Here is a 10,124-nt window from a genome sequence, read left to right as displayed (position 1 = left end):
ATTTGCACATCGTGTGAGAGAATGTGCTTCTCAGGTAAATGAGAAGCATCAATTGTAGGTGTAAGCTCCACTTGTGATGATTTACTGCTTTAATTAGGGTGTGTTTCCAGGTGATTCTACACTGACAGCAGTTAAAAATAATTTCCATCATTGACTTTGTGCATACAAATACGCCGTGTTCCTTTAACCACAGCTCGGCTTGCTTCTTAAGCATCACTACTTATGGGTGCAGTCGTCCCTTTTGTGTGCTAAAAATGGGAATCATTTGTTTGTTAACTGGTTAAACCAGTAAGTTAAATTCTTCGCAATGGAGCAAAGTGCTTCTCGTCGCCATGGTTACCCAATATGTATATTCAAAACAAGCCTCCGCTGCCTCTTCTTCCAGCAATTAAAAACAGAACAATAACAGCATTCGCCAATGACAGCGGCGTTTGTACAGTAGTTATGCCCTTCGTTAGTTCCACAATGTTTCCTCATGAATTAGTTAAGTCTGTTAATTGCACATTTATTACGCTCAAGGCCACGGAGAGTTGCTCTAAATGGCCCAGGAATAAAACACAAATAGGGAACCATGAAAAATAAATTAAGCTTTTTAGATTAAAGCTTAACCTAGTGTGGCAAAGGTGTTTTTTCACCATCATTTTACATATAGCGAGAGTCCAATTAAAACCGTGTATATCCAGTTGCCATGTATGCTCCAATCCTTTGTTATTATCCAAAATCATTTTCAGATTTTTAAAAAACAAATCACATCGTCCAATTCCAGGGAAGGATCACATTTGATTACTAACACATCTTTTTATGCAAACTGAGACAAATAGTGTCGAGAACAAATAATGGAATATGATTTTTTTCACCAAACAATGTTATATATAAAATTGGAAATTGTTTTAATTCATGAATTACATTTTGTGAGTTTTTTTGCTTTTTATCCAAAATACATATTGTTTTGTTTTTTCAAGATCAAATTGGACATACATGTTTTTCCCCTGACCTCCAACAATTGAATACAATAAATTGCCCATGATTAAAAAAAAAGGCTTCAAATGTGTTCATAAAAAATGTTGGATGCATTTCCTCAAATTTGTAGAATATGTGGTAATTTTTTCACCTTACTGTATTGTACATAAAATATTGCAGATTATTTTAATAAATTCATTTTTAAAAACTATTTTTTTTGTCTGCAAAATGTTTTCTTCCAAAATTGGAGATAGGCGTCTATCTTTGGTCAAATATTTAGCTCCAACCAAAATACAGTCAAATAAATTGTAGATGACAAGGAAGGACCAGACTGTGTTAAAAAAAAAAAGATGAAAAAGAAAAGCAACCAATATTGGAGATATGTGTTTTTCCTTGGTCAAATATCTTGCTCCAACCAAAATACAATAAAATAAATTGCAGATAACAAGGATAGATCAAAATGTGTTTTCCAAAAGCCCATTTGGAAAACATTTTTGGGATACAGTGGAAAAGCAACCAAATTTGGAGAGAAGTGTTTTTCCATAATCACATATTTCGCTGTAGTCAAAGGAATACATAAATCAAATAAATGTGTGATCTACATTTACTCACAAAATATTGATACAAATTTGCAAATTAGTAGATAATATTTGACCAAACTTACAGCAATTGTATGTAAAATCTCCCAGCATTTGTACATTTGCTTCAGTGCCTGCTGCACGCGTATATAGGAGCCACATAGTAATGATCATATTATTCAGAGAAAAGAAATTGGGCAAAAATAAAAAGCGATCCGGTAGCGTAATCTCTTTGTGTTTACACTTTTTCATTGTCTATTGTGATCTGTGGAGTGTTTCATTATGGAGTGACTTTTGAGTGACACGGCGCCGGCTGTCACAGCCATGTGTAGAGGGCTCTCATTTTCCAGCAGCCACCACAATAATGAGTGTCGTGGCGCATGTAGACCTGCGCTATTTGTGTTATTGTTGCAGGGGAAGAGGGGTGTCACGCACACACACAGGGCACCCTGACGTTTGCTTTGCTATCAGCGGGAGTGCACAAATACAAACACATTTGCCTGAGTTATTGACCTTTATCTCCCCACTTTCCTGACAGCCATCTCCACTTATTGACAATACAGACACGTGGGACAACAATAACCTTTCATTCATGGAGCTCTCTCTTCTTGTCCCGTCCTTCGCTCTTTTGCAGTTTGTTTAAATAAAACCCACCACCATCTATCTTTCCCTCCAAAATTCAGGAGGATTATATCTTTAGCCTGCTATTCAGATGAGTTGAGCATTCCCTCTGGTTTTGACATGCTAATATTATAAAAGAGTTGAGTGTTGGTGTCCTATTTGTGTTGATTTTGTCATACATCTTGCATGAAGCCAATATGTGTGTCTTTATGATGTTCTGACAGATGTGGTCACTGCGATAAAACACGCACACATAATACGGGGGAGATGGAGTGTTCATTTTGTAAATTGTTACGGTTTCAATTAAATATTCATCATGTATACACACAGCATTTGCATTTCTGGTTAAAAGTCAAGCAGGATGAGGCATAATTTTAGTAAATGCAAGCCTGAATCCATAAAGGGAATAATTTACTGCATCTCAATACAGCGTTGAATAACAATGGTCATAAAAACCACTAGTATTCCACTAATGATTCTCCTCCAAGGATTTATTGTGTTTTCCAGTGTGCGGCACCATAAAATACGCCACGTCTGCTCGTCCTCTCCGTCTGCAGGTACACTTCCAAGGCCCGAAATTTAATTCTTAAACATTCCGGACCGGTGTTTGGTGACCATGGTTAATCATGGAGAAACAAAGACATCAAACAATATTTGATAATGACAAAAATGCCTCCAGGATATTGGGGGGGAAATGGTGGTGGGTGGTGGAAGTGGTGATGGAGAAAAGGGGGGGGGGGGGGGCACAGCGTGAGTCGCTAGGTAGTCTAGACCATTGTGTGTGTGTGTGTGTGTGTGTGTGGCACACACATTAACTATCTATGGCACACTCAGTCACCTCTTATGGAGTTAAAAAGCCATTAAAGCATTGCCTCTTTCTTAAAGTTCATGATGAGATAATTAGAATTCAAGATTGGAGAGCCAGCGGTGAGATTAGCTGCTGCACCGCACCGCGACTCAATTATGTTTTGGGGTGAAATGGATTTTTGTGGAAGGGGGGAAAAAAAATTATCCCAATGACTCAAATTTTCCTAAAATAAATTAGTAATATTATTTATTACACGTCATGCAAGTTCTACTACTTCTTACAGTAAACTCTGCTTTTTCCTTCACACTGATGTGTGAAATATACATTATAAAACTTTTTTTTTTTAGGTTAAAATGGATTTGTGTGGATGGGGAAACAAATTCTCCCAATGAATCCATATTTCCTAAAATAAACTAGTAATACTATTTATTACGTTTAATACAAGTGCTGCTACTTTCTCTTGTAGGGAAAGATCGGACCATTTTTTTTAGGTTAAAATGTATTTTTGTGGATGGGGAAAAATATAATCCCAATGACTCCAGATTTCCTACAATTATTTATTATATTTAAAATTGGCTTCTTCCTACTACTTTTCAGACATGTTGAATTGTACAAAGGGTAATAATGTTAGGATCCTTGTTGTAAGTTTGTTAGGCATGTTCTACATAAATTATTTCTGGACTGTATGATGCGAAAATGTGATGTGGGAAAATTATTAAACAATTTTTTAAGTTACAATTGATTTTTGTGAAGGGGATAAAAACAATGTCAGTGTCTCCAGATTTCCTAAAAAATGTAAATATAATTGATTATGTTTCATATATTTCCTCCTCCTTTTCGAACACGTTAAATTGTGAAAAGTGCGATTATGTGTGTTAAGTTTGTTACGCACGTTCAAAATAAAACTAAACCATTTGTAGATAGCATGACACATTAAATATATACAATTGTGAATATTCAGGTACTCAGTGTTACAAAGTAACAATACAGTAGTAACACTGTAATAAAATAAAATTGTTGTAAGCACAATACAGAACAGTGAGGGACATGAGCTTCTGGATAATGAGGGACAGAAATCAGTTCTACGCTCTCCTTTTGTGGCAGCGTTATTGTGTTATCTTGATTGACACAGCGCTAACAGTCCGGGCTGAATGGAGGCTGATCCAGAGACACGGGCCAAACGGCAGCATGTGCAGCCGCCTCAGTCATGCAAATCGGGCCCGGCCAGCCCCGCTGACTATGATTAATGAGCTGGGGCTGAAGCCTTTGTTTCCGCACGCTGCCATTTAAGGGTGAAATACAATCCCCCAAAATATTATCAATCCCCTATTAATCCGGTGAATTCGCTCGTGCCGACATTTTTATATATATATATATATATATATATATATATATTTTTTTTTTTTGCATGTGCCTCGGGAGCACTGGGCACAATTGCATTTAATTACTTGTCTGCTAATTAGATTCATTAAAAGGATAATAAAATAAATGGAGGATGCTCGGTGGAAAGCTCAAGTGAAACACGTGTCTTGTCTTGCCGTTATGTTAAAATATGGATGTGGGATTTTCTGGGGCGGTCATGCTGTTCCGATGTACGAATCCGATACCGTGCTAATACTACAGGCATTTCCTGACTCTGGCTTCCCTCGTGTTTAAACTGTGATTTTTTCTTTTTTTTTTTTAAGAGTTGAGATTCCAGACTCCCTGAAGATTCCAGACTCCCTGAAGATTCGAGAGCAATTTTGTGGTGCGTGGCAGTGAAGTCAGCTCTGGGGTGGGAAAAAAAATGAAACATTATGACAGTAATGCTGACAATGGAGTGAAACCAAATCAGCTCTTTGCATGGCAAGAATTGCCACTGGATGTGGAAAGGAGAGACTAATGGGCAATGCGTGGAAGATCTTACAATATCCTTCAGATGTGTGCGATGAGTAGAGGAAATTACACCAGCAAGCAAATCATCAATCATTATATTCGTCGGGAGATGCTGTCAATTTCTAGATCGTTTATTCTTCTGCACAGATACTTCGGCGAGGTGAAAATGTAAATACTGTGCGGCTATATAAGCACCATTAGCGGCACCTTGCTTAGCACTACAATGGCAGTGGAAAAGAGATCAGTGTAGCCTCTCTCGGATATCACAGGGAGACATCCTTTGTAAATTCACCTCCCACTGTGAGCAGGCTTCACAGCTGGTTAGCAGCACTGTGTGCACCGCTGTGCTGTTTGCAATGCGGCCTCCAAACTACAGCCCATTTCACACAGCTGCCTTTTTTTCCTGTCGCTGTTCTATATAAGGCGCCCAGACACGGAATGGAAGGCAAAGGAGGGCATATCAGAGCTGTAACACAAACAGAACCCCGCCTGCTTGGAACGGCATTTTGCAATGCCCTGTTGTGTTGGAAACAACACAGGCATCCCAATTAGCTGGGTTTTGTAGAAAAGTCAAAAGTATGATGTGGTTTTCTGGAATCTCTCAGCCTATCTACTTTGCTGTCTGGCTGGCATGGATACAGGCGTTCAGAACATACAGAAAGCAGTGTTGGGCAGTGCATTTCGTACCTGCCTTCAGCGGGGACTTAAGCGACTCAATCCACCTCTTAATCCCACCACTATCACGTAACAAATATACAAATCATCAACAATATACATAAAGGATATATAACAATAGGTAACATTACAGAATTGGGGATGAATATCATTATTGCTAAAGCAAGAAACCAGTTAGTATTTTATCTTTGAATACATCGTCTATAAACAATTCCCAAATCTGAACCTCTGCACTACAACATCATCTGGAGCACTACACATTCAATATTTTTATAATAACATGAAAATAACATTCAAAATTAAATAAAATACGCCACACTCACCACACACTTGTAAGCACTGGTCGGGAAGACTTCCAGTGGAAGTGGTGGACAACCTCTTTCCCAGGCTGACTTATACGTAAAACGTATATAAACTCTGTCTACTTTCTTTGTGTTGGAACGGGATCAATTAAACCATGTGTCAAACTCGTGCCATGGAGGGCCGAGACACTGCAGGTGTTCTCTCCAACCACTTTCTCCAGCAGGTGATTTAATTGATGAGCTCCTTCACTCAAATTGAAGGAGGTGTTGATCATTAAAACACCTGCTTTAGTGACGGGCTGGAAAGAAAACCTGCAGTGTCTCGGCCCTCCATGGCACGAGTTTGACACCCCTGAATTAAACGTTGCGCTGTCCATGTGATGGGGTGTTCAAGTGCACTGGTAATGAGTGTCCGGCATAAGCTTTCAGACATCAACCAATCAGAGGATGAATAAATGCTGACATTCTTGTACACCTGCTAGCAGGCACTGTCAGGCAAATCTGAAATCTGACTGGTTAAGGGGATAGTTCGGATTTTTTGACATGAAGTTGTAGGACATCCCGGTCAGCAGTGTAGTGCATCAGTGACTTTTCCCCCACTTCGTCCCGTGAGCCGTAGTTCTGGTTAGTTGCTGGGGTCCCTTAAGTTAAACGTTTCACTTCTCAAAACAATATGCGTTCAAAAGAGTAAAACATTTGCATCACAAAACCGTTGCCCAAAATAAAGTCAGACCTCAGTAATTTAGTCAGTAATTTAGTGATTTATTTTAAACCCTAGGGTAGGTATACTGAGGTAGTGGGGTGATTTACCATACAGCCAAACTAATATACAACATCAGAAAAACAAAGGACAAAATCATATATCTGAAGTATCAAAAAGTATCAATTTTTTGATTAGACTTAATTTTAGAGCATGAAGAGCTGGTATCCCGAAGTATTGATATTTCAGTGTCGATCCGCACATTGCTAGCGTGCTCTCCTTAACACGTTTGTGGCAATTTCAAGGATTTTGTGCAACGGGAGTCAATATGTTCTCAACCAAATGATTCAGTGGAGGGGATTAAGAAGAAAGAGGGCAAGAATTTTGGCTATCGTAGACAACTTGCGGCCACGTCTGTTCCAAGGTGCGTGCAGGTGTATGTCTGAGGCAGGAGTGGTGAGAAATTGACGAGAGCTGCTTCACTAACACCTTTTAAAAATAATTTTAGGTTGAGAAGAACTTTTGCCTACATCGGTGAGTACCTTTATCCAAGTCTTGCACGATAAACCACGCCTTTCGATGACTGCCTACATCGAGTACCTTTAAAGTCTTGGTAAGCACGGTAATACATGCCTTTCGATGACGTATAGGTCGGATATATGCGACCAGACCGCTCATACTGCAGTGACGCCGCACATAGCCCGCCACCTTACTTTGTCCTTCTTCCCCATTCTGTTTGAAACCCTTTATTAAGTTTAGAATAAATAAATTGGAGGCTAACTAGTTAGCTCAGTGACCTCCCTGAGACGCTCAGGGAGAGGGTTCCTGCGGGTGCCCAGAGTCACGACTCAACGTGGTGAGGCTGTGTTTCAGTTTTATGCTGCCAAAATCTGGAACAGTCTTCCAGAAGATGTGCGACAAGCCTCAACTTTGGCAGTGTTCACATGCAGCCTGAAAACACTTTTAATCCACTGTGCATATGACAACTGAAAGTATTTTATCTGCATTCTTCATTATTTTTTTGTTTTATGTAATGATTTATGGAATTTTATGTAATGATGTTAGAATGATTTTATGAAGTGACTTTACCCTTCTCTTCTGTAAAAGCACTTTGCATGACCTTGTGTACGAATTGTGCGCTACAAATTAAACTTGCCTTGCCTGGGTAGCATGCTAATGCCTTGCCTGGGTAGCATGCTAATGCTTAAAGCGGAGGCCATCTCTTATGTCCCTGCAGTGATCCCGTAGCCTCTGCATTATGGTGCAAACAAAGAATAATAGAAGTGTAAAGGTGACCACAGGGGTGTTATTTCAAGGCCACGGGGCTCCAATAATGGTAAAAAAAAACATATTTAGAAAGTCCTACCACCACTGACAGAAAGACATTTTGTATGTTTCTGTTTTCGCCTTACCTTTTGGAATGAATAAATAATGAAAATCAAGGTACCACTGAATAAAGTAGGATTTTTTTGGTTTTTGTTTCACCCTATGGCCATGTCAAGATATTATCGTTATCGTGGGCTATGTATCACAAATCGTATTGTATCGTGAGGTACTCTAAGCCTCCCAGCCCTAGTGGACACATTGTTAGGGTTCGTCGTATGTTGTATTGGAGACCTTCTAGAAAACCACACACTATATGAACAACAAGAAAAATTATTTTGTATTGTCCTTTTTTGAAATTTTAACAAAATCTACATAACAGGCTTAAAAAGCAAACATTACACCTTCCCAACAAAATCCTACCACTTTGAGAGCCATCACAGTTCACTGACTCCCCAACCCCGTCTGTGATTTTTATCTTTTTATGCCATCACATTACACTGATCCTTTTATACCTATTACACACACGGATCCCCAGCAAAGCCACCCCCCGCCCCCTTGATCCTCTGATACCTATAGCTGAGGCGCTCCTCCTGCCCCTGACCTCGGCCCCTTTGTAGCAATCAGACCAGACTTCCTCAGAGGCCCTGATCTTATCAGGGATATATACCAATCCTGCTACATAGCTTCCTTTTGTCACTGAGCCCTTTCAGACTCACGGATTGTGCCGATGAACACACGCAGCCCGAGACCTCAGCTCATCTCAAGTCATCATACTACACTGCCCAACAACAATGGCCTTTATTTTCCAACGTAGCACAGGTCAGATTGAGGCTTTCTGCTCATCAATACATTGTTAAATCACAATGAGAGGAACCTGGGATTAAGTTGTCAAATGCATGTTTGGACTCTATCTTCAACATTTTAGCTATGGGAAAATTGATGGGATCGTGAAAGGGGTGGTGGGGGGACTACATGCTATTCATTAACTCTGCAAAATAAACACAGTCAAAGTCAGAAAACCCACAGTTAGATGCATTTGGAATCTCCCTGCCTTAATGTGTAAAGAGATAATAGTCTCCTTCTCCCAAAAGTTTGGGAAATATAGTACATTTTTTCCACTGTGAATTTTACACAGAAGCCGGCAAAATGGGATTTTGCAGCAAATTTCATTTCATACAGCAATGCTGTAACTTGAAATCAGACAACTACACGCATGACGACATCAGCTGCTTCCCAGGATGACTTTGTCCCCCAATTCCACATCAGTGTTTTTCATACAGAACTGCGATATACTGTATGAAAACAAGCCTGCCTTTACAGTCTATATGTAAAGGTGCTTTTGAGTTACAGCGGGCAGAGTTTAAGAGTGCTCAGAGACTAATTGTCATTAAAATTTAAATGATGCCATTATAAGATACGGATCCAATGGGGGACATTTGTCAAATTACATCTTAAGTTATTAGTGTTAGGGGACACTAGCTGTCTTCAAGTCAAAAGTTTTACTGTGCATTTTTTATCCATGTTATGACTTTTCTTTAATAGGACTGCTTCAAAGCATATCGTCTGCATTCGCATATCACCAGGGGCATCAATGCGCATACCTTCCTCTTTTCCATGTCAAGTTAAAGTTGATGGAGATGATGGTAAAAAAAAAAAAACAGGTTCAGATTTGAAACCACTGCAAGGTGAAAGGACACAGCACAATCATGAATCCATGATTCATTTAAATGCACCGTAATTGTCATTGACAATACCTTGAATGACGGATGTAGGTTTCATTCCTGTGAAGGCTTATGTCACTTGTGTCATAAGCTACAACGTTAAATAAATCTCTTTACTTATGTGACATGTTTTTTGTGCACAACAGACAGGCTATAAAACTTCAATTGTGACCATTATCACATTTGAAGCGCCAAGAGAGTGTACTAAGTCAAATTTCTAATGATTATTTCAGTTTAAACAAACATCATGGCCACAACCACACAGTATGGGCATCTGAAGAGGGGAGTGGTGCGCCTTTACTTAACTCTGAACGCCCCTGTCGCCACCTCCCCACTTTTAGTCGACGAGCAGCTGACCACGGAGGCGTTGGACGTCTTTTTAGATTCTTCCATCTTCCATCTTCGGTCTTAAGGTAGCTGAACCGTGTAACACTGCAGTCAACGTGAGCTAATTTTATTTCTATTGTACGTATAGCTTACATTTCATGAGGAGTGACTCTTTAGGAGAGGCAGCTTGTCATTGCCGGGTTCCGCCCCCTTGTGTCAATAAGAGCCAAT

This window comes from Dunckerocampus dactyliophorus, chromosome 13, assembly GCF_027744805.1.
Source record: "Dunckerocampus dactyliophorus isolate RoL2022-P2 chromosome 13, RoL_Ddac_1.1, whole genome shotgun sequence".
In the NCBI taxonomy this organism is placed as follows: Eukaryota; Metazoa; Chordata; class Actinopteri; order Syngnathiformes; family Syngnathidae; genus Dunckerocampus; species Dunckerocampus dactyliophorus.
This window is presented reverse-complemented; position numbering follows the sequence as displayed.